Source organism: Lolium perenne, chromosome 3 (assembly GCF_019359855.2).
Source record: "Lolium perenne isolate Kyuss_39 chromosome 3, Kyuss_2.0, whole genome shotgun sequence".
NCBI lineage: Eukaryota > Viridiplantae > Streptophyta > Magnoliopsida > Poales > Poaceae > Lolium > Lolium perenne.
The window spans coordinates 147,694,211-147,721,040 of NC_067246.2; positions in this window are offsets into that span (position 1 = coordinate 147,694,211).

Genomic DNA, 26,830 nt, shown 5'->3' on the forward strand with positions numbered 1-26,830 from the left:
TGCCAAATTTTAGAACAACATATATCCATCTACGCGATATAAACTATGTAGCCCGTGCGATGCACGGGTTGCTGACTAGTTCACTAAATTTGGTTTAGCCAATTTGAAATGGTTGAATTTCAAAGTTTGGGCAGTATTGAATTTCATTTGAATTAATTAAACTCAGTTTGAACTAAAAGGGCCGGCGGGAAACTAACTGGGCCGAAACGGTTTGAAAAGGAAGAAACGGCCCAAAGAACGCATCCAAAGGCGCGCGGGCTTTCTTGATAGGGTGGGGCCACCCGTCGCCTCTCTTAAAACCCGAAACGGTAAGTTTCAACGTGGGACGTAGGATTAGATCGGGATCGGACGGCGCTGGTGCGTCGTCTTCTCCGGCGAGAGGCAGAGAGGTTGGCGGCGAGGGTAGGGGGTCGGAGAGCTCACCGCGGCTCCAGCTAGGGTTGGCAGTGTGCGCGGTGAAGGTGTGGACGACGGCGAGTCGACTGGTACCGGCGGCAACTCCTGGATCGGCTTCAATCGGCGGCGAGCTTCCGCGGCGTCCGTCGGCAGTGAGGTGGCGATTGGGTGGCTACGGCGGCGAATGTTGATGGTGGAGTGGCTCAGGCGGTCGAGTGAGAAGAGGGAAGGGTGCTGGTGTGCTCAATTTGACGAACGGAGCTCTCCTTTTATAGGCGAGCGAGTGACCGTGAGGGCTGCGGCGAGGTCAACATGCTCGCGGCGATTCCGGCGAGCGGTTGGGCTAGGCGAGGGTGCTGTCGGGTTCTCCTCTTCCAGGCGAAGCTAGGGGTGGCGACAGCTTGGTCGGAGGACGTCTGGTTGGGTCGCATTTCTTCCACGATGGCCGCGGCGCGTACGGGAACAAGTTGTCGTCTCCGGCGCCGGCGGTCACGGGTTGGCTTGGCGAGCATGTCTGGCGCGGCTGAGGTGTCACGGCGGTGTGCTTGGTGAAGAAAGGGGGTCCCCAGGGCGTGAGCAGAGGGGCTGCGCGGCGCGTGGCCAGTGCGCGTCCATGGCGCGCATGGTCGCGACGCGAGCGGCATCCAGGGCAGGTTTGGGCGCGCGTCATCCGGGCATTGTCGAGCTCCTCCTCGACCAGGGCGGTGCTAGGCGGCACTAGGGAGGTGCGGTGGCGATCAAGGGCACGGTGGCCAGGGCGGAGAGTGAAGGAGGAGAGGGGGAGGTTGTCGGGTTGGGCGACATGGCCGGCTTGGCCATGTCTAGCCTTGCCCCTCCTCTCCCTAGGGTTTCTATGTTGCCATTAAGGGTAAAAAAGGGGGCAAAGGAACCATTTAGGGTAGTGTAGTGTAGATTAGGTGTGTATAGAACACTATTTCAAATAGGGTCAAATAGTGCCATATTTTGCAATTTGCAAAATTCTCCAAATTTGAATTAATTCAAAAGGTGAAAGTTTTTGAAAAGTGAGTGTTGGTATTAGTTGTAAAAGACCAGAGATGAGTAGAGGTGGTGGTGAAATTTTAGAATTCAAAGATTTGCAAAAATTGACAAGTGTGAGATTGTTCCACTTGTTAAAATGTTGCAACTTTGGATGAGCATAGCTATTGATCAAAGATGAATTTGGCATGATGGTCTTCATCAAAGTTGTTCACCTTGATGTTGACTTTGAAAAGGTGCAAAGAGTTAGCAAGAATTGGTTTGGAAAAATTGAATTGCAGGGGCTCAAAATGGTGATCAGACTAAATTTGGCAGATTTGACCATTATCATATGTGAGTGGGAAAAGTGTTTGAAAATCATTTGAATTGTGAAACCTTGATTCCAAAAGTTGTATTAAGTGTTTAATAACATTATTCAACTAATGGTGAAGACCAAATAGGTCTAGGGTCAAAATTTATAAAAATGCCATAGGGCATATGTGGGGGTTTTTAGGGTTTTGCATTTTATTTGATTTTCTTCCTCTTTGATTTATTTGGTTGGTGATCTTCATATGATCACCCTAGGGTTTTAGAGTATAGCAAATACAAGTAAAAGCAATCATCATGGCATATCACTCAAATGCACAAGTCCTATGCATGGTACTATATGCAAATAGAAAAGTTCTTGTTGGTTTGAAATTTTGTTTTCTGGAATTCTCTAACTTTCTTTTTATTGAAAATTGGGGTGTTACATTTTCCAAGCTACGGAAGTCCAAGTTGCTTCCTCGTGGTGGTGGTCCTTACAAAGTGCTTGCCAAGATCAATGACAATGCATATCCTAAGATCTTCCAACTGATGAGTTTGGTGTCAGTAATTCTTTCAATGTTGCTGATTTGACACCGTATGACGGAGAAGACCTTGGAGCATCGAGGTCGACGCCTTTTGAAGGGGGGATGATGAGGACATCCCTACCAAACTACTACCTCCGTCATTGCAAGATGAAGACGATGTTGCTGTGAAGCTCAACTCCAATGAAGTTAGGATTGGACCCATTGCAAGGGCTCGTGCGAAGCTACTTAAACAACAGGTGAATTCACTCCTGAATGATAATTTGATCGATGAGAACTTTATACTGCCTAAATCCTTTGACTTGTGTATGATCAGGTACGAAGATGGAGCAAGCATCACATGAGGAGAAGAGAAGCAGCTGGACATGGTGCTAGACGTGAAGACATTCCATGGACGCGCGAGTGAGGAGAGGGACGCATGCGTGAAAGAAGGAGACGTCATCACCAGCGCCGGCCGCCACACCGGACGACCTGACGCCACGCCCGGCAGCACCAGCTGCCACACCGGACGACCAGTCTACGCCGGCCCGCTAAAATCCGTGGGCATTGACAAGTTAATCCCTTGTAAATTGGCGCCATTTGTGGGAACTAGAGGCGACAAGGAGCTGATCTCGATGGCACGTTCAAAATCGTCGGCTTCTTCGGTAGCAAGCAATGTGATGGATAGAGGTAAATGTATCGAAACTGATCTTGTCGATTTTGTTCCTCACCCACCCTCCCGTTTGGATGCATATGCGTATCTGGAGGAGCCTATGGAGATGACATTCGGAAGGTTCCACTTCGGCATCGAGAAAGAAGGATCGTATCGTCTCGAGGTTCCGACTTCGTCGGGATTGTCAGCGGTCAATTCCGATTTTTCGGATTCATCATCATCGTTCGAGACAGGCGATGAGGAGATTTCCCCGCCACGCTTCATCAAAACTACGGCAAGCGAAAAGCTCGTCAAGATCTTCGGCGACATGTCCTTCGAGTCGTCCGCGGACTCCGATATAAGCAGCGACTCGGACAGCATCGACAACTTCAGCTTCATCGACAGATCTACTATTGTTGGAGAGGTCTTCACCGATCTATATGACGGTGTCACCAATCCCGACAAATATCAAAATTCAAAATACCATCAAATTTATGCAATCGGAGATACAAGCCGACCACAGGAGGAGACATCAGAGAACTTCGATAACGCGTGAAATCCATACGTCGATCCCGCTGATCTTACGCGAGGTTTGGGAACCAAATATGTCGGACCTGGAACACGAGAGATGGTGCAATTTTCACAGGCAGTGTGGGATAGAGTCGCAAGAGCTATTGATGTCATAGAGCCAATGACTGTAAATGCGACAGCTGAAGAGTTACAAGCATATTAGACTCGCCCGTGCCAGGCGGGAGCTCGAAAAACAGAAAGTTGAGCTGGATAGGAGGCAAGCCGCGGCTTCTACGTCAAGCAGGCAAAGAGCGGAGTTGAGCCAACAATCAGGTACTTCGGGAGACAGTCATAGAGCAGCTCGAAATAGGGCAAGATCTCGGATGCAAAATATACCTGAGGCTGAAAGGGAGAACTTAGTTCAAAACCTCGACATGTCCTTGATACGTCCAAAACGTATCTACTTTCCCGAAAACTTTTGCTATTGTTTTGCCTCTAATTTGTGTATTTTGGATACAACTAACACGGACTAACACTGTTTTCAGAAGAATTGCCCTAGTGTCTCGTTTTTGTGCAGAAACTCAACTTTCAGGAAAATCCCCGGGATTAATTCCAATGGGCCTATTTTCATAGAAGAGGGACGGAGCCAGAAGACCAGAAGGAGGGGGGCCACGAGGCGCCCACCCCACCAGGCGGCGCGGCAGGCCCCTGGGCCGCGCCGGCCTATGGTGGCGGTGCCTGATACGTCTTCGACATATCGATAATTTCTTATGTTCCATGCCATATTATTGATGATATCTACATGTTTTATGCATACTTTATGTCATATTTATGCATTTTCCGGCACTAACCTATTAACGAGATGCCGAAGAGCCAGTTGCTGTTTTCTGCAGTTTTTGGTTTCAGAAATCCTAGTAAGAAAATATTCTCGGAATTGGACGAAATCAACGCCCAGGGGCCTATTTTCACACGAAGCTTCCAGAAGACCGAAGGAGTCATGAAGTGGGGCCACGAGGTGTGTTATCACCAGAATTTGACCGAGTCAGAGGTGGGCCGCGATCAAGATTGGGCTTGAAGAATATACATGGAAGGAATACATGGATCGGCCTTATATGCAAAGTTTGGGCTAGTTCGCCCGTGTATCTGTAATATAGTAGGATACGTGTTGGTTAGTTAGAGTTTGGCTCGTGCACGGTTGGGATTATTCCCACGTTAGAAAGTCTACGGACTATAAATATGTATCTAGGATTTATGAAATAAACAACAATCACGTTCACCACAAACCAATCTAGGCGCATCGCCAACTCCCTTGTCTCGAGGGTTTCTTCCGGATAAGGATCATGCTGCCTAGATACACGTCTATTCGTTGTTCATGCGTTGCTCGTACTGAAGCCTTTTTGATGGCGAGCAACGTAGTTATCTTAGACGTGTTAGGGTTAGCATTGTTCATCGTATCACATGCAATCGTCGTGCAACCCTGAGACGTCTAGCCGCCTTTACACCTATCTTAGGTGTGAGGGCGGCACCCCGCTTGATCATTATTTAGTAGATCCGATCCGTTATGATTGCTCCTTGTTCTTCAAGGATTAGTTTAATATCTGCATAGTTAGGCCTTACAAACGGGTTGAAGGATCCAGTAGCGCGTAGGGTGTAGTTTGCTAGCCCTAGACAGGATGTTCCGGGGATCAACCTCGTGTTGGTTTTTAGGCCTTGTCTAGGGTCGGTTTACGATCACCGTGCGTGGCCGCCAGGCTCAATCACGAGTAGGATGTTCCGATTATGTGGTGAAAACCCTAAATCGTAGTAGGTCGTTTTAGCTTTATTTTGATCAAGCAGGACCACCATATATTCGTACACCTCGTACGGATCATGGGTGAATCGGCTCTTTGAGCCGATTCACAGGACAACCTGAGAGCCGATCGAGGCTCGTATTTAATGTTTACGTGTATGCCATGCAGGAAACTAAGCGAGGCACATCCATCACCTTCCTGACCAGGTATAGGTCAGGTGGCACGCCCTTGCACCAGCATCGGACGTGCGTGCCGAGTCTTTGCGGGCCGTCGCTCGGAGGGACCGGGGGCCGGCCGCCGTTCCCGGGAGCCTCCCGGCTCTATTGTGTTGCCCGTCGCTGCTCGCCGGTGGGTTTCTGACCGCAACACATTCTGGCATGCCCGGTGGGACCATCTGCGACATCAACCGCATCGCCATCTACATCTGAGATGGCGGACGACACTCCAGTCACGTACGAGGATCTGACCGAGGAGCTCAAGAAGAAGTATGACGAGGTCAAAGCTATCCTCGAAGCCGACCTCATCGGCTCTTTTCACAGAACCCGCTCACATGGCATCAGGTGGAAAGGGTTCTCACCTGAAGGCGCTCGATGGAGTGGACCTGTCCGCCCCGTCAGAAGAACGCACCATGTCCCTGCATCAGGAGGTTAACTTCATGGTAGCTCATTCGCTACACCGCCATTCTGAGAGCCTGGTGAACACTTTGGAGCGTGTCGCTCTTCGGGTGATCCAGGAAATCATGAGGCATCAGTACTCTCCGTCAGGACCAGCTCTCGGGACTTACCAAGGAGAGATGCCACTCCAGTCCCGTCCACCGCTGCCATTCGCGTTGGCAGCACCAGAAGTGCCGAATTCACCGGCATACATCGTCTACAAGATCGGTGGTGACCCTAGTGACTACCAGTTCTTGCATGAGGCGCCTAAGGAGATTCCTCACGGATACACGTGCACATACGTGCTGCATCGCAGAATCGGGCACTCACAAACCAGATCGCAACAGCAGGGACTTCCTGGAACAACAGGAGGAAATTCGGGAACAGATCTTGAGAAGCGTACGTGGCTAGCTAAGTATGCCACTCCGACAAACCTCCAGAGCTCAGCTCCTGCAGCTTGGCTCGTAGCTGGAAAAGCAAGCATGGCTGGCTAAGTATGCCACTCCGGCGAATCTTCAGAGTTCGACTCGCAGCTCAAGACCGCGGATCGATCTACCATCCCGAGAGACCAGTTCGGCATGGTGCCGAAAAGGAGGACAATCGGCTATTCCAAGCCGTACCCCAACGAGTACGAGTTGATCCCGCTACCACCCAAATATCGGCTCCCTGATTTCTCCAAGTTTAATGGATCAGATGGTTCCAGCTCCATCGAGCATGTGAGCCGATATTTGGCACAAATGGCACGATCTCGGAAGAGATGAGCTGCGTGTGAGGTTCTTCGCAGATCCCTCACGGGATCGGCTTTCGGGTGGTACACGTCGCTGCCACCAGACTCAATCCGGACTTGGAAGCAGTTGGAAGAGCAGTTCCACATGCAGTATCACTCAGAGGCTTCCGAGGCTGGCATTGCCGATCTAGCACAAGTACGTCAGAAGCGTGAAGAAACTGTGGCAGAATACGTCCAGCGCTTTAGGACTGTTAGGAACCGATGTTATTCGGCTCGTGTGACTGAAAAGGAAGCAGTCGAGTTGGCAGTGGTGGGCCTTGCTTCACCAATCAAGGATATGGCCTCCCAAGCAGACTACCCTTCACTAGCGCATATGGTTCAGAAACTGACGTTATATGAACAGCGCCACCCAGACTTGTACCAGGACAAATTCAAGCGTGCGGTAGTCTTGGTTGAAGCGGATGAAGATGAAGGGTCCGCGGGAGATCAAGAGGTAGCAGTGGCTGAATGGACTCGGGGGGCAACCCCCATATCCTGCAAATGGGTTAAGCCACCAGGTCCGCCCAGAGGGTTTGATTTCGACGTAACTAAAATTGAGCAAATTTTTGACCTCTTACTTAAGGAGAAGCAGCTGAAGTTACCCGAAGGCCTCAAAATCCCCACGCAGACAGAGCTGAACGGAAAGCCATACCGCAAATGGCATAACTCGTTCTCCCATACCACCAACGATTGCAGGGTGTGGCGTCGCAGATCCAAATGGCGATAGAACAAGGACGTCTAATTTTCAACCAAGCACGCCATGAAAGTCGACACTCACCCCTTCCCCGCCGTTAACATGGTGGAGTACACTTACCCCGGAGGGTGCCGCCCAGATTCTCGTTCAACATCAACATGGTAGGACCTGGACACCACTCTGGTAAGGGCAGAGACGAGGGCAGCTGCTCTCGTAGCAAGGACACAGAGGAAGCCGTTCCACGCGATCGGCTCCATCACGATGGCAAGCGCTACATCACAGAGGGAGAAGTAAGGAATGTGAGATACCAGCGACCTCTCTCTGATCACCTCCTCAACAAGCATGTGAGTCAATATGACCAACGCCGACGACCCAACGACGATGGTGAAAGAGATCATCTGGCTAGAGACGCCAGGAGACATCGTCGGCATGATCGTGATGAGGAGAAGTACGAGCGCCGTGCCAAGGAAAAGCCAAGGGAGGAAGACGACGAGGATAGGCACTGGGACTGTCCCTTCTTCAGACACTGCTGGGATTCAGGAATGAGCCGATTGCCTACAATCGGCAACTGCCCAGAATGTAGACAGAAGAGGAAGGATGCAGCTAACGTGTCCGTGTTCCAACGTCTAGGGCCTCTCCCGCCTCGGAACTAGCACGCTGAGTCCCCTCGGGTGGAAGATCTCGAGGATTTGGAAGACGATGATGAAGAAGAAGACAGGTACCACCGGCCAAGGTGGTGCCCTGATGGACTCAGCCGTTCCCAAAAGCGTAGGGTTCAGCGACTGCGTGGCTTGGAGGAAGCCGAAAGGTTATACCTGCACACGCTAAGGAAGGCGCGGCCTGATCTGGCCGCGAAAATTCAACGAACCCTGGATGAAGAGGGTCGACCACAAAAAATGGAGTGGCGCCGCAAGCAAAGGAAAGCCGACGATGAAACATCGGCTGGCACAAACATGGTGTTCATCCTTCCGACGGAGTTTAGTGCTCCAGGATTAGACGAGGCACCCGTGGTACAACTTGACTGCGGCCCACGGCCAGTTATCTTTGAGAAGCCACGAGAAAGAAGCTACAGACATCTGAAGGCCCTGTACTTGCGAGGTTATATCAATGGGCAGCCTGTCAACAAGATGCTGGTGGACACCGAAGCGGCAGTCAACATTATGCCATACTCCATGCTACGTCGGTTGGGACGCTCTAGCTCGGATCTGATCAAGACCAACGTGACATTGAGCGATTTCAACGGCCAGGCGTCTGACGCACAAGGTGTTCTGAACGTGGATCTGACCGTAGGAAGGAAAACCATCCCTACGACGTTCTTTATTGTCGATAGCAAGAGCACCTATGCTGTCCTGCTAGGAAGAGATTGGATCCACGCCAACTGTTGCATTCCATCCACGATGCACCAATGCGTAATACAATGGGATGGAGATGAAGTAGAGGTCGTCCATGCAGATGACTCAGCCGAGATTTCAACGGCTGGCATGAACGCTTGGGAGACATCAGGCCAAGAGCCACTCTCAGGCATCAATTTGGACGACTGCGAGTGCATCGACGTGATAAAGGACGGGGTTAGGCTGGTCTTATCCACCGGCCTGACCGTCTAGCAAGAACAAACCTATGAACAAACGTGGCGAGGCCGATCCTTGGGATCGGCCCCCAAAGATCTATGGAGGAACATTGCAAAACCTTCATGGAGCGATTCAATCAACGTGGAGGCCGATTCCAGCAATCGGCCAAAATTATCCTCACCACACATTCTGCCTGTGTTCAACGTCGATCTAATGGGCAGCGGTTTTACGCCGGCTGATGAGCTGGAAAAATCAACATTGGTCCTACCAGAGCCGACGTTCAAATACAATGCCCTGGCTAACTACAGAGCCGATATCCGCAGTTACCTGGAAGATTCGGCTCGGGGGGGGCACCTAATCAGATGAACATGTGCAGATGAACATGTGTGCAGTGAAATATTGGGGGCCGATAGAAAAATCGGCCAGTAAAAAAAAATTCATGATATACAGCCGATGCACGGACATCGACTTTAGAGCTAAGAAACAAAGCCGATACACAGCCATCGACTCTAGTACAATTACACAGGAGCTACCCGCTGCGTGTTCAAGACGCGGATTTTCACCAAGTCGGTCTTCAGTTCAGCTGTGAGGCCTTCTGCTTCCTTGAGGGAGTGAACAATGAGAGCTTCCTCAGCTACAATGAGCCGATTTTGGTGCCCGAACCTTTTCTTCAAGGACTTCCAACCCTTTGCGCCAGTTCAGCAGTACTGTCGGAAGTCAGTTTTGGCATGCAAGGCAACCTTCTGCTCATTAGGCCGTTGGTGTTTTGTCTACAATATCAGCTTTCAGAGGAAGACAAGGTGATCGGCTCTGGTGTATCTACCGTTGGCCTGGCTAAGTTGGCTAAGTTTGCTAGGACCTCTGCATGGTGGCTGTCTCAATTGCCTGAGTTCAAGGCCCTTGGATTGAACTGTGTGTCCTCGCCACTGTTCTCACCTTGACTGAGGCTCGGGGGGCAGCTGGCCTGGTAGATGCTCTGTTTTAGAAGCCGATTGGGGTGTCATCGGCTGATCCTTCGTCGCAACCTTCTTCAAAAATGGTGAGTTCTTGCAGAAGAGGATCACTGGACCTGGTGGGAGGAATTTAAGGGCTCTCTTGAAGACTCCACATTATCCACCAGATCTCAAAGTCATCAGTTGAAGAATTGAAGGATGGATTGTGAAGAACCGATGTGTTGCTATCGGCTCATTGAGCATTGGCTAAGTGAACAATCGGCTAAATTAACTTAAAGGAAATCGGCAAAATCAAACTGGGGGAAATTCTTCATTGATAAATAGGATTTCTTACATAAAGAGCTGATCGCTCTCAAAAGGAAATACTAGGGGGTACATTGCCCCATCTACTACTGCTGATCCTATGCTAAGGGTCCTATCTACGGGCCGTCGCTGCCCTCGTCGTCGCCGTCGTCGCCGCTGTCGGCGCTACTCCCGGCGGGCTCGTCGTCGCTGCTGCAGCGGCCGCCGGCCGGGCCCTCGTTGTCCTCATCCTCCTCGTTAGCGTCGTCGTCGTCGCTGTCGAAGTCGCTGAGGTTCCCCGGCTAGGGGCAGAAGCGCTTGGCCGGCGGTTCGTCGGAGGAGGTGTCGTCCTCCTCCTCCTCCTCCTCGGGGGAGGTGAAGTCGTCACAGGAGAAGCGATCGTCATCGCTCTCCTCCTCCGTTTCCCCGTTGGCGAGGAAGCGGAGGTCACTTTCCCCGTCGGTCGAGGACTTGTCGTCCTCAGACCAGACGGAGAAATCATGACTGGATTCCTCCCCGGCTTCGATGGCGCGGCGGATGTTGGCCGCATGGGCCTCCTCCGGGTTCCACTCCGGCGTCGGCTCGCGGGAGGAGGAGGACTGGGTGAAAAGACCCGATGAGGCAGAGGAGGAAGAAGACATGGTGGCGCAGGAGGGCTTTTGGAGTGCTAATGCGAAGGGGATGAAGAAGCGAACTGTTTGGAGCGGTTAAGTAAAAGGGGATACAGTGGAAATTTAATGTCACAGCAGTTTCCGAGGAAGTGGTGCCCAGCAAAAAATATATTGCCAGGTCACGTGGAGAAGTTGAGAAGGCAAGGCATCATGATGAAGGATACTGCGACGGTTCTGCCACGACATGACCCGACGAAGAAAAGGCAGAGTGATTTTGGAATTATCAATTCCAAAACCAGGGGGGCATGTGTTATCACCAGAATTTGACCGAGTCAGAGGTGGGCCGCGATCAAGATTGGGCTTGAAGAATATACATTGAAGGAATACATGGATCGGCCTTATATGCAAAGTTTGGGCTAGTTCGCCCGTGTATCTGTAATATAGTAGGATACGTGTTGGTTAGTTAGAGTTTGGCTCGTGCACGGTTGGGATTATTCCCACGTTAGAAAGTCTACGGACTATAAATATGTATCTAGGGTTTATGAAATAAACAACAATCACGTTCACCACAAACCAATCTAGGCGCATCGCCAACTCCCTTGTCTCGAGGGTTTCTTCCGGATAAGCATCATGCTGCCTAGATCGCATCTTGCGATCTAGGAAGTACACGTCTATTCGCTGTTCATGCGTTGCTCGTACTGAAGCCTTTTTGATGGCGAGCAACGTAGTTATCTTAGACGTGTTAGGGTTAGCATTGTTCATCGTATCACATGCTATCGTCGTGCAACCCTGAGACGTCTAGCCGCCCTTACACCTATCTTAGGTGTGAGGGCAGCACCCCGCTTGATCATTATTTAGTAGATCCGATCCGTTATGATTGCTCCTTGTTCTTCAAGGATTAGTTTAATATCTGCATAGTTAGGCCTTACAAACGGGTTGAAGGATCCAGTGGCGTGTAGGGTGTAGTTTGCTAGCCCTAGACAGGATGTTCCGGGGATCAACCTCGTGTTGGTTTTTAGGCCTTGTCTAGGGTCGGTTTACGATCACCGTGCGTGGCCGCCAGGCTCAATCACGAGTAGGATGTTCCGATTATGTGGTGAAAACCCCAAATCGTAGTAGGTCGTTTTAGCTTTATTTTGATCAAGCAGGACCACCATATATTCGTACACCTCGTACGGATCATGGGTGAATCGGCTCTTTGAGCCGATTCACAGGACAACCTGAGAGCCGATCGAGGCTCGTATTTAATGTTTACGTGTATGCCATGCAGGAAACTAAGCGAGGCACATCCATCACCTTCCTGACCAGGTATAGGTCAGGTGGCACGCCCTTGCACCAGCATCGGACGTGCGTGCCGAGTCTTTGCGGGCCGTCGCTCGGAGGGACCAGGGCCAGCCGCAGTCCTGGGAGCCTCCCGGCTCTACTGTGTTGCCCGTCGCTGCTCGCCGGTGGGTTTCTGACCGCAACAGCCATACACCAGGGCGGCGTGGCCCAAGCCCTGGCCACGCCGGCCTATCATGTGGGGCCCCCGTGACGCCTCCTGACCTGCCCTTCCGCCTACATATAGTCTTCGTCGCGAAACCCCCAGTACCGAGAGCCATGATACGGAAAATCTTCCAGAGACGCCGCCGCCGCCAATCCCATCTCGGGGGATTCAGGAGATCGCCTCCGGCACCCTGCCGGAGAGGGGAATCATCTCCCGGAGGACTCTTCACCGCCATGGTCGCCTCCGGAGTGATGAGTGAGTAGTTCACCCCTGGACTATGGGTCCATAGCAGTAGCTAGATGGTCGTCTTCTCCTTATGTGCTTCATTGTCGGGTCTTGTGAGCTGCCTAACATGATCAAGATCATCTATCTGTAATGCTATATGTTGTGTTTGTTGGGATCCGATGGATAGATAATACTATGTTATGTTGATTATCAATTTATACCTATGTGTTGTTTATGATCTTGCATGCTCTCCGTTATTAGTAGAGGCTCTGGCCAAGTTTTTACTCTTAACTCCAAGAGGGAGTATTTATGCTCGATAGTGGGTTCATGCCTCCATTAAATCTGGGACAGTGACAGAAAGTTCTAAGGTTGTGGATGTGCTGTTGCCACTAGGGATAAAACATTGATGCTATGTCCGAGGATGTAGTTATTGATTACACCAGATGATACCTCGCGCGTTGCCGCGGATAAAATTATGTGTACAACTTGAGTTAAATCTTTGGTTTAACAAAAAAACATTGAAAGAGTGGCATAATAGAAAAGCAAGGGGAAAGTAAGGATTATATTGTGCACATACATATTATTTTTGGATTGATAAATGTTAGTTAGATCGATAAAAATGAATCACCAATATATTGTTTGTGAAGAATAGCAGAAGCTAGTATCCAATCATTTATAATTGTTGTGTATATCGAAGAACAAAATGTAGAAATTTCATATGCACATGGAAATACTAAGATATTTTGTAACCAATTGCATTCATTTACAATCAATGAAATGCTACCATTGAAAAAAAATGATTCAGACAAAATACATGAAGATACATGCAGTTACAATCAATGCTAGTATTGACAAAAGAAGGATATTAGACAACCAAAGTAAGATATGGAAGGTCATGTATTGAGATCATGCCTTGATTGAGATACTCTTAAGACCTGGTCAAACATATAGGATTGGGGAGTGGGAGTGATAGTTTGAGCACGAAGCCAGCTAGCTCTGAAGTTAAATATATGAAAAACTTCTTGGTATTTCTGTCTTTCCTACACACACAAACACAAAGAATCGTTTGTGTAAAATTAATTATATGTAATTTAGTAGCAGTGTACCTGCCGAGTACCTACAGGAACAATAGTACTATGTAAAGACTAAGTTGCAAAGTTGAAACAGACCATCAATAAATAATACAAATATGAGCCATCACCCATCAGTATATGCACCAGCCTCCTATTTTTTCCTATGTTCTAACACCAAGTGTGAAGTCCAAAAACTCTGCAAAAAGCAAGTGTAAAGTCGAACCAACCATCATAGGCCTAGCCTCCATATTTCAGAAATAAAGATACATAATACTACAATAGAAACAGTAATAAACAGGAAAAGGGCATCTCGCTGATGCTCCTCTGGTACATCGCTGCTGCTTGTGAAGTATTGCCATTTTGTAGGAATAAACAGGAAAGGTAGTCTCGTTGACGGACTGGGTGACAAACCTACGAAGCAAGCCAGTATATCAGCACCAGCGGCAGTGAGCCTGGACAATCGGGACTGAAAATACGTCCCACCTTCAAGTTGAGTTTCAAAGGCAGACCTAAAACTGAGCATAGGTGCAGAATGCACTAACGACGAAGGTGAAAAAGATATAAAGGATGACTCACCAGTGGCGTTTGAGATTTTGATCATAGCAGATGCGTTGTCATCTTGCTGCGATGGAGCGATGAGAACGGATCTGCTCCACTGCTTATAATGGGGAAGAAAGCCTCCATTGCCCATCGGTTACTCTTGGATAGAGGATATGAAGAGGCAAAATACTTTAATTCTGAGATTTATTGAGTGGGAGTTTAATGCGTTAAAAACTGTCCAAATAAAAGATGGCGTCCTGGCGAACCAGTGAGAACTGCTTGAAATAGTGGTTTTGCATCATTGCATGCGGTGTACGTAGTAAAGAAAAACTGGTTGTGAATGGAAGCCAAATCAATAAGTAAAGTGGATATATGATGATGTGGCACTATGATGAGGTGGGTAGCTTGCATGTTGAGAGAAATCATCTTAGTGGGTTGCTCCTATTTAGATATTATAGATTACGCACCATACTTAATGCAATTGTCTGTTGTTTGCAACTTAATACTGGAAGGGGTTCGGATGATAACCTGAAGGTGGACTTTTTAGGCATAGATGCATGCTGGATAGCGGTCTATGTACTTTGTCGTAATGCCCAATTAAATCTCACTATACTCATCATATCATGTATATGCATGGTCATGCCCTCTCTATTTGTCAATTGCCCAACTGTAATTTATTCACCCAACATGCTATTTATCTTATGGGAGAGACACCTCTAGTGAACTGTGGACCCCGGTCCATTCTTTTACATCGAATACAGTCTACTGCAATACTTGTTCTACTGTTTTCTGCAAACAATCATCATCCACACTATACATCTAATCCTTTGTTACAGCAAGCCGGTGAGATTGACAACCTCGCTGTTTCGTTGGGGCAAAGTACTTTGGTTTTGTTGTGCAGGTTCCACGTTGGCGCCGGAATCCCTGGTGTTGCGCCGCACTACATCTCGCCGCCATCAACCTTCAACGTGCTTCTTGGCTCCTACTGGTTCGATAAACCTTGGTTTCTTACTGAGGGAAACTTGCTGCTGTACGCATCACACCTTCCTCTTGGGGTTCCCAACGGACGCGTGTTGAACGGAAAGACATACGTCAACTACGCGCAGCAAGCAAAATTTCTGGCGCCGTTGCCGGGGAGATCAAGACACGCTGCAAGGGGAGTCTCCACAATCCAATCTCTTTACTTTGTTTTTGTCTTGCTTTATTTTATTTACTACTTTGTTTGCTGCACTAAATCAAAACACAAAAAAATTAGTTGCTAGCTTTACTTTATTTACTTTCTTGTTTGGTATATCAAAAAAACACAAAAAATTAGTTACTTGTTTTACTTTACTTAATTACATGCATGCTTTTATTTCAATAGTTAGGCTTAAAGGAAAACAACAAAAATATTAGAGATCTTTATAGTATTTATCTTAAGTTAGGACATGAGGTGTTTGAAGAGAAAATTAAAAAACCTATGGAACTTTATATGCGTGCTAATGGCAATGTTATTAGTATGAATGCTTTGAACACTATTATTGCTAATGCTATGGAAGAATTTAAGCTTGGGGAAGCTGGTTTTGATGAGCATGATATTTTTAGTCCCCCAAGCATGGAGGAGAAAATTTACTTTGATGACACTTTGCCTCCCATTTATGATGATAGTGGTATTTTGGTGCCACCTACTATTGAGGATAAAGTTTATTATGATTAAAATATGCCTCCTATATTTGATGATGAGAATAATAATGATAGCTACTTTGTTCAATTTGCTCCCGCTATTACTAATAAAATTGATTATGTTTATGTGGAGAGTAATAATTTTATGCATGAGACTCATGATAAGAATGCTTTATGTGATAGTTATATTGTTGAGTTTGCTCATGATACTACTGAAAGTTATTATGAGAGAGGAAAATATGGTTGTAGAAATTTTCATGTTACTAAAACACCTCTCTATGTGCTGAAATTTTTGAAGATACACTTGTTTTATCTTCCTATGCTTGTCACTTTACTCTTCATGAACTTGTTTATTTACAAGATTCCTTTTCATAGGAAGCATGTTAGGCTTAAAGTTGTTTTGAATTTGCCTCTTGATGCTCTCTTTTGCTTCAACTACTATTTTTTGAGAGTGCATCATTAAAACTGCTGAGCCCATCTTAATGGCTATAAAGAAAGAACTTCTTGGGAGATAATCCATGTGTTTATTTTGCTACAGTAACTTTGTTTTATATTTGAGTCTTGGAAGTTGTTACTACTGTAGCAACCTCTCAGTATCTTAGTTTTGTGCATTGTTGTGCCAAGTAAAGTCGTTGATAGTAAGGTTCATACTAGATTTGGATTACTGCGCAGAAACAAATTTCTTTGATGTCACGAATCTGGGCCTAATTCTCTGTAGGTAACTCAGAAAATTATGCCAATTTACATGAATGATCCTCAGATATGTACGCAACTTTCATTCAATTTGAGCATTTTCATTTGAGCAAGTCTGTTGCCTCAATAAAATTCATCTTTACGAACTGTTCTGTTTTGACAGATTCTGCCTTTTATTTCGCATTGCCAGTTTTGCTATGCTTGATGGATTTTTCTATTCCATCGACTTTCAGTAGCTTTGTGCAATGTCCAGAAGTATTAAGAATGATTATGTCACCTCTGAACATGTAAATTTTGATTGTGCACTAACCCTCTAATGAGTTGTTTTGCGTTTGGTGTGGAGGAAGTTTTCAAGGATCAAGAGAGGAGGATGATACAATATGATCAAGGAGAGTGAAAGCTCTAAGCTTGGGGATGCCCCGGTGGTTCACCCTTGCATATTTCAAGAAGACTCAAGCGTCTAAGCTTGGGGATGCCCAAGGCATCCCCTTCTTCATCGACAACATTATCAGGTTCCTCTACTGAAACTATATTTTTATTCCATCACATCTTATGCACTTTGCTTGGAGCGTCGGTTTGTTTTTGTTTTTTGTTTTGTTTGAATAAGTTGGATCCTAGCATTCTTTGTGTGGGAGAGAGACACGCTCCGCTGTTGCATATGGACAAATATGTCCTTAGGCTTTACTCATAGTATTCATGGCGAAGGTTGAATCTTCTTCGTTAAATTGTTATATGGTTGGAATCGGGAAATGCTACATGTAGTAATTGCTAAAATGTCTTGGATAATGTGATACTTGGCAATTGTTGTGCTCATGTTTAAGCTCTTGCATCATATACTTTGCACCCATTAATGAAGAAATACATAGAGCTTGCTAAAATTTGGTTTGCATAATTAGTCTCTCTAAGGTCTAGATAATTTCTAGTATTGAGTTTGAACAACAAGGAAGATGGTGTAGAGTCTTATATGTTTACAATATGTCTTTTATGTGAGTTTTGCTGCACCGGTTCATCCTTGTGTTTGTTTCAAATAGCCTTGCTAGCCTAAACCTTGTATCGAGAGGGAATACTTCTCATGCATCCAAAATCCTTGAGCCAACCACTATGCCATTTGTGTCCACCATACCTACCTACTACATGGTATTTCTCCGCCATTCCAAAGTAAATTGCTTGAGTGCTACCTTTAAATTTCTATCCTCTACCTTTACAATATATAGCTCATGGGACAAATAGCCTAAAAACTATTGTGGTATTGAATATGTACTTATGCACTTTATCTCTTATTAAGTTGCTTGTTGTGCGATAACCATGTTCCTGGGGACGCCATCAACTACTCTTTGTTGAATATCATGTGAGTTGCTATGCATGTCCGTCTTGTCTGAAGTAAGGGAGATTTACCACTTATTTAATGGTTAGAGCATGCATAATGTTAGAGAAGAACATTGGGCCGCTAACTAAAGCCATGATCCATGGTGGAAGTTTCAGTTTTGGACAAATATCCTCAATCTCATATGAGAATATTAATTGTTGAATGCTTAAGCATTAAAGAGGAGTCCATCATCTGTTGTCTATGTTGTCCCGGTATGGATGTCTAAGTTGAGAATAATCAATAGCGAGAAATCCAATGCGAGCTTTCTCCTTAGACCTTTGTACAGGCGGCATAGAGGTACCCCTTTGTGACACTTGGTTAAAACATATGTATTGCAATGATAATCCAGGTAATCCGAGCTAATTAGGATAAGGTACGGGCACTATTAGTATACTATGCATGAGACTTGCAACTTGTAGGATATAATTTACATAACACATATGTTTTATTACTACCGTTGACAAAACTGTTTCTTGTTTTCAAAACCAAAGCTCTAGCACAAATATAGCAATCAATGCTTCCCTCTGCGAAGGGCCTTTCTTTTACTTTTATGTTGAGTCAGTTCACCTATTTCTCTCCATCTCAAGAAGCAAACACTTGTGTGAACTGTGCATTGATTCCTACATACTTGCATATTGCACTTGTTATATTACTTTACATTGACAATATCCATGAGATATACATGTTACAAGTTGAAAGCAACCGCTGAAACTTAATCTTCCTTTGTGTTGCTTCAATACCTTTACTTTGATTTATTGCTTTATGAGTTAACTCTTATGCAAGACTTATTGATGCTTGTCTTGAAAGTACTATTCATGAAAAGTCTTTGCTTTATGATTCATTTGTTTACTCATGTCATTACCATTGTTTTGATCGCTGCATTCATTACATATGCTTACAATAGTATGATCGAGGTTATGATGGCATGTCACTCCAGAAATTATCTTTGTTATCGTTTACCTGCTCGGGACGAGCAGGAACTAAGCTTGGGGATGCTGATACGTCTCCGACGTATCGATAATTTCTTATGTTCCATGCCACATTATTGATGATATCTACATGTTTTATGCATACTTTATGTCATATTTATGCATTTTCCGGCACTAACATATTAACGAGATGCCGAAGAGCCGATTCTTGTTTTCTGCTGTTTTTGGTTTCAGAAATCCTAGTAAGGAAATATTCTCGGAATTGGACGAAATCAACGCCCAGGGGCCTATTTTCACACGAAGCTTCCAGAAGACCGAAGGAGTCATGAAGTGGGGCCACGAGGTGGCCAGACACCAGGGCGGCGCGGCCCAAGCCCTGGCCGCGCCGGCCTATCGTGTGGGGCCCCCGTGACGCCTCCTGACCTGCCCTTCCGCCTACATATAGTCTTCATCGCGAAACCCCCAGTACCGAGAGCCACGATACGGAAAACCTTCCAGAGACGCCGCCGCCGCCAATCCCATCTCGGGGGATTCAGGAGATCGCCTCCAGCACCCTGCCGGAGAGGGGAATCATCTCCCGGAGGACTCTTCACCGCCATGGTCACCTCCGGAGTGATGAGTGAGTAGTTCACCCCTGGACTATGGGTCCATAGCAGTAGCTAGATGGTCCTCTTCTCCTTATGTGCTTCATTGTCGGGTCTTGTGAGCTGCCTAACATGATCAAGATCATCTATCTGTAATGCTATATGTTGTGTTTGTTGGGATACGATGGATAGAGAATACTATGTTATGTTGATTATCAATTTATACCTATGTGTTGTTTATGATCTTGCATGCTCTCCGTTATTAGTAGAGACTCTGACCAAGTTTTTACTCTTAACTCCAAGAGGGAGTATTGATGTTCGATAGTGGGTTCATGCCTCCATTAAATGGGGACAAAGGACAGTAAAGTTCTAAGGTTGTGGATGTGCTGTTGCCACTAGGGATAAAACATTGATGCTATGTCCGAGGATGTAGTTATTGATTACATTACGCACCATACTTAATGCAATTGTCTGTTGTTTGCAACTTAATACTGGAAGGGGTTCGGATGATAACCTGAAGGTGGACTTTTTAGGCATAGATGCATGCTGGATGGCGGTCTATGTACTTTGTCGTAATGCCCAATTAAATCTCACTATACTCATCATATCATGTATGTGCATGGTCATGCCCTCTCTATTTGTCAATTGCCCAACTGTAATTTGTTCACCCAACATGCTATTTATCTTATGGGAGAGACACCTCTAGTGAACTGTGGACCCCGGTCCATTCTTTTACATCGAATACAATCTACTGCAATACTTGTTCTACTGTTTTCTGCAAACAATCATCATCCACACTATACATCTAATCCTTTGTTACAGCAAACCGGTGAGATTGACAACCTCGTTGTTTCGTTGGGGCAAAGTACTTTGGTTGTGTTGCACAGGTTCCACGTTGGCACCGGAATCCCTGGTGTTGCGCCACACTACATCTCGCCGCCATCAACCTTCAACGTGCTTCTTGGCTCCTACTGGTTCGATAAACCTTGGTTTCTTACTGAGGGAAACTTGCTGCTGTACGCATCACACCTTCCTCTTGGGGTTCCCAACGGACGCGTGTTGAACGGAAAGACATACGTCAACTACGAGAAGCAGCGCCTCGGCCAGCCTCTGACGCCCCCCTTTCGACTACTTAACGGTTTCGACCTAAAACCGCATGGGGGTTAGACGAAATCGCCAGAAGACATCCAGAACACCGCCGCCATCGCGAAACTCCGTCTCGGGACCAGAAACTCCGTTCTGGCACTCCGCTGGGACGGGGAATTGGAGGGGATCATCGCCATCATCACCACCGACGCCTCTCCATCGACCAGCCATGTTTCCCCCATCCATGTGTGAGTAATTCCCCCGATGTAGGCTGAAGGGGGTGGTAGGGATTGGATGAGATTGGTCATGTAATAGCATAAGATTGTTAGGGCATAGTGCCTAGTGTCCATAATTGGTACTTTTATGATATTGTTGCAACTTGTTATGCTTAATGCTTGTCACTAGGGCCCGAGTGCCATGATCTCAGATCAGAACATGTTATGAATTCATGATGATATTCATTGCTTTATGATATTACCTGCAAGTTGTATACATGTATTGCTATCCGGAACCCGAGGCCCCAAAGTGACAGAAATTGGGACAACCGGAGGGGAAGGCGGTGATATGAGGATCACATGTGTTCACGGAGTGTTAATGTTTAGCTCCGGTGCTCTATTAAAAGGAGTACCTTAATTTCCAGTAGATTCCATAGAGGCCCGGCTGCCACCGGCTGGTAGGACAAAAGATGTTGCGCAAGTTTCTCATTGCGAGCACGTACGACTATATACGGAACACATGCCTATGGATTGTTTAGTACTTGGATACTGTTTTATTACTATCTACAAATGCCCTGCTTTGATTGTTACATGAGTTTCTCTCATCCATGCAGCGCCCGTTCATCCATCCCTGTGCTTACAGTATTTTAATCCTATTGTTTACTATAATCACTACTGCTGTCTTTGTTACACTGCTGTTGATATTTCACTACTGCTACTGCTATAAACTGTTGCTACTGATAAACTCTTGCGAGCAAGTCTGTTTCCAGGTCAGCTGAATTGACAACTCCGCTGTTAAGGCTTACAAATATTCTTTGGCTCCCCTTGTGTCGAATCAATAAATTTGGTTTTACTTCCCTCGAAGACTGTTGCGATCCCCTGTACTTGTGGGTCATCAAGACTATTTTCTGGCGCCGTTGCCGGGGAGCATAGCTTTATTTGCAAGTTCACTTGGATTGATATTGTTCGCTGCAAATTCTCCATCATGGGTAAACCTCGCGATACTAAAGTCGCCATATTACCTTCCACTACAAGAAAAGGTACAACTCTGAGTACCTCTGCAGCTCTTGATTCACCATCTATGATAAGTCAACTTGTGTCACCACCACAAGCTTCACATGCTGGTACTTCTGCTGAATCTGAAAATTCTTATAATTTTGATGATGCTTCTGTTGTGGTTGATGATAGTGGTTCGTTAGGATCTTTTCTAGATGCTACAATTGCTAGGTCTAGACAAATTGAAAATACTGGAACTCCTAATGAAAATACTGTTACACCTGTTAATTCACCTGAGTCTGTTGAATACTCTACTGATGATCTTGATGAAGATTATGTGGAACTTGATGATGATTTTATTGTTAAATGCAATGCTACTACTGGTACGAGTAATATTAAAAAGCTTCTTGCACAACATACTGTTAGATATAAACTGTCTCCTGATCCTAAATTTGCCACATCTCCTATAAACCTTAAGGATAAGGATTATGATTTTTCTCTTGATTTATCTCATATATCTATTGTTGAGAAAACACCTTTTTGTGGTACTGAAAAAGAAAGTGTTGTAGAACACATGATTGAGCTGTCTACTTTCAGTAGCTTGTTTTCTGATGATATCAAGAAGCGTATTTATTTTGTTGCTAAATTTTTTCCTTTCTCATTAAAGGATGATGCTAAAACTTGGTATAATAGTTTGCCTCCTGATTTTATTGATAGTCCAAGTGGTTTGCTTGATGTTTTCTTCCGGAAATATTTTCCTGCTAGTGCTCAACATATTGCTTTGCAGAAAATTTATAGTTTTGACCAGGAAGATGGAGAGAAATTGCCCGAAGCTTGGGCAAGATTTTGCTCTCTTATCAGAGCTCGACCTGGACATGATCTGGAAAAGCATAATTTACTCGATATATTTTATAGTGGACTAACCATTGAGTGTAGGGAGTATTTGGATAGTTGTGCTGGTTGTGTTTTCAGGAAAAGAACTCCTGATGAAGCTGAAGAATTATTGGCTAGAATAGGCCGAAATCACGATGATTGGACTACACCTGAACCAACCCCGATGCCAATATTGAATAAGAGGGGTTTGATTGAATTAAATGATGAAGATATGAGGGAAGCCAAGAAATCTCTTAAGGAGAAAGGTATTAAATCTGAAGATGTGAAGAATTTACCTCCCATAGAAGATTTATGTAAGATAACTCCCCCTTCATCCATGATTGAGGTACACTCTCTTCAACGCTTTATTAGGGAAGATATTCCTTATTCAAAACCTCCTGCTCAATGCTTAGATGAGTTTGATAATTATGTTGTTAAGCAAGATAATTTTAATATGAGAGTAGAGAATCATTTAATGGAAAATTCTTGAGCTATTAGTGAATTGCATGATATTGTGGAGAGAACCTCCAATGATGTTAAGATGCTTGCTAAACATTTTCATATGGTTCAAACTCAAATTGATCAACTCACTAAAGTGCAAAATGACTTGTTAAAAAATAGTTCTAAAGAAAAACATGCGTATGAGGTAACAACTATAGGCGGTGTTTCTACTCAAGATCCTCTATATCCTGAAGGGCATCCCAAAAGAGTTGAACAAGATTCTCAACGAACTGAAACTAGTGCTCCTTCTAAGAAAAAGAAGAAGAAACATAAAACTGTTGTAGAATCCTCTGAGCCTGTTAATGATCCTAATAGTATTTCTATTTCCGATGCTGAAACTGAAAGTGGTAATGAACATGATAAAGATAATGATAAGAATTATGCTTCTGATAAAGAAGAGGTTGAAGATGAACCTGAAAAGCATGTTAAAAATAAAAAGTATACTAAAGAAGATTTTATTGCTAAGAAACATGGTAATGAAAGGGAACCTTGGGTTCAAAAGCAAATGCCTTTTCCTGCTAAGAAACTAAAATCAAAGGAAGAAGAACACTATAATAAATTTTGTGATTGGATGAAACCTTTGTTCTTGCAAATCCCTTTGACTGATGCTATTAAATTGCCTCCTTATTCAAAGTATATGAAAGATATTGTCTCTAACAAAAGGAAAATTCCTAATGAGGAGATTTCCACTATGCTTGCTAATTACTCTTTCAATGGCAAAGTTCCAAAGAAGCTGGGCGACCCAGGTATACCGACTATTCCTTGTTCCATCAAGAATATTTATGTTAGAATTGCTCTATGTGATTTGGGAGCAGGTGTTAGTGTTATGCCTTTTTCTCTTTATAAGAGACTTTATTTAGTAAGTTGATACCAACTGATATATCTTTGCAAATGGCTGATAAATCTACTGCTATTCCTGTTGGTATATGTGAGGATGTTCCTGTTCAAGTTACTAATAACTGCTTAATATTAACTGATTTTGTTGTGTTGGAAATGCCTGAAGATGATAATATGTCTATTATTCTTGGGAGACCTTTTCTTAACACTGCAAGGGCTGTTATTGATTGCAATAAAGGAAAAGTTACTTTCAATGTTGATGACAAGGAGCATACTGTTTATTTTCCCCAGAGGATTGATAAAGTATGTGGAGTTAATACAATTTCTAATGTGAGAACTATCAATGTGGGAGTTATTGATTGTCCTATATATGAACCTAAAGAAGGATATCAAAATATTATGATTGGATCCATATCAATTCAATACAAGGTAACATGATTGATTTGAGGTTTATTTCTTCTTATGTCATGTAAAATTTATTTGGTGGCAAGACTTGATCAACCTTGTTAACAAGTACATTTTATATGCATAAAGGAGCTAAACAACATTTCTTTCTTCTTCCACTTGTTTTACTTGCTGTAGTACTATTTGATTTGCAAGATGCTTTAGTTGTTTAGAGGTTTGAAAATCTTTTTCTGCCCTGTAATAATATTTTTAACACCCAGAAATGTGCATTTTTCAAAGTTTTCAAAAATTTACAAAGATTATACCGTTGGTCTTATTTTTCGAAGAGCTACCTGGGAGTGCCTGGGGCTGACCAGTGGGGCACCCCAGGGCTGCCCCCCATGTGCCGACGCGGCCAAGGAGGGGCGCGCCACCCTGTGGTGTGGGCCCCTCCTTGCCCCACTAAGTCATCTCTTCCTCCCATTTTACTCTCTCTCCCGAAAAAACTCGTACCAACTTTCTCTCACTCGTGTTTTTGCTCAAGAGCTCGGGATTCTTCGATCTCTTTGCTCAGCCCAGATTTATGTCTGAAATTTGACACATTTGCTCTCCGGTATGTGACTCCTCCGATCATCCAAATAGAATTTTGTTTGGTTGAGTATATCTTGAATATTTTGCTGCTGTAGGTAACATGTTAAGTGAGCTTGCATGCTTTTTCTAAGTTGTAAAAATTGGTTTTGATGCATGTTTAGTACTCTACCAAGTTCCTATAGTAGTTTCCCTCGATTATATGTCTCCAAATCAACTTTTATAATGTTTGTTGGAAAATTTCAGAAAATGGAGTGGAATAGGCACCAACTGAACCAATAAGAATTGGAGGTGCAAGAAGTTATGAGAGTTCACCGCGAAGAGGGAGTATACCCCTCTTACTACCCATGCGTTGATTTTATGAGGAGTGCAGGAATCTTGCGAGATGTTCAAAATCTGATTTCCAATGCAGGGTTGGAAAGTTTTGTTGTTGGTGAACCTTACCAATATGCAAAACTAACCATGTCAGTGGTGCAGGATTTTGAATTCAATTGGTCCCAACCTAACTCCATGGTTCGATACAAAATTTATAATAAAACTGTCAACTTGCCCTTTAATGATTTTTGTGCAGCAATTATAGTGCCACAATGGGGGTCATGCGAGAAGGTTAGGGGACCACCGCAGGAGCTCTTGAATCTATACAAGATGATCTGTCAAGGGAGAAGCTTCTCAGATGAGAGTGGTTAAATCCGTAGTATTCAACTCCCAGCTATTCGCTACTTTCCTTATTTCATCACCAAGTGCGTTCTCGCTAGAAAGAATGCAAATAAGTTATCTATCCAGGATTTGGCTTTCCTAGCTGCTGCATTGCAATGTGATAGGATTTATAATTTGGGTGCTTTGATAGCCTATAGACTTGCTACTAACCGTGAGAAGGGAGGAATTTGTGGATGTCTCATCGCCTCTCGTTTATTAGCTATGCATGGTGTAAAACCTCACCCTCTTGATGTTAAGCTCTCCATATAGAAACTTGACATTGTTTCTATGATTAAACATGACTTTGTTTCTGATTTGTCTAATATGAGTAACCTGTCTTACAAGATAACATTTTACAAGAAAAATTGGAGAACAACTAAGAAAACTGAAAGGCTAGTAGGATTGCCTGCACCTGTTTTGTTTAACCTTGATTCCAGGAAAAATTGGTCGGTCACAGAAGATGAATTAGATGCATACACAGAGGGAGATGGCCATCATGCAGGGGACGGCACAGAGGAGGCCGAGGAACCCCTTGACTTTTCATCCGATGCAGCAAGTTCCTCGCATCAACATTTTGGGCATGTGGAGCCTTCACCCTTTTCTTCTGCACAAGGAACTTATTATGACCACGTCATGTATGATCCACCGGCGTGGAACCCTGACCCTCGCTTGGGTTGAACTCCACTTAGGCCAAAAGCCTAATCTTGGGGGGAGATATGCCGGCATCACTCATTCATTGCATATTACAATTGCTGGATACTTGTACATACTTGTTTAGCTTCTTCAGGTGGTTTCTAATAAGAGGTAGATGATATTTGGGGAAGTGCTATTTGAAAACAGATTCTGGACTGATACCAAAAAAATTCTCAAAAACAGCCATAACGTTATTTTGCGAAGCCAATTTTTTTTCATGTTCCCAGGTTATTATCTAACTTTCATTAGTTGAGCACTTTTCGAGTTGAGCAGCGGAAGATTTTCGTAATAATCGATTACCGTACTGCTGTCAAGTTTGACGAATTTCTGCTACTTTGTGTTTATGTGACTCTTTTAGTTTTCATTCTTTTGTTTTTGCTTTGTTTCTTTCCCAAAACACAAAAAGACCAAAAATATTTCTGTTGTTTCTCTTTACCATTTGTTTATTTTGGTTTCTTGCTCCTATTTTGCTTTATTTGCTATCATTGGTTTGCTATGAGAAAATGCAAAAAGATTTGGATTTGCTTGCTTGTTTCCTTTTGTTCTTGTTTCCAATTCGAAAACACCAAAAATATTTGTTGTTCTTCTTTGGTTTTGTAAAGTTCATTATGGAGTTCAGCGGTCTTCGGTGGCTGGAGCTTGGTTTTCATTCCATATTATTCAAGCTACACAAGTGAAAGGCAATAATGACGATCTACGACAATTCGACTGTGGTGAGAGGCTGGT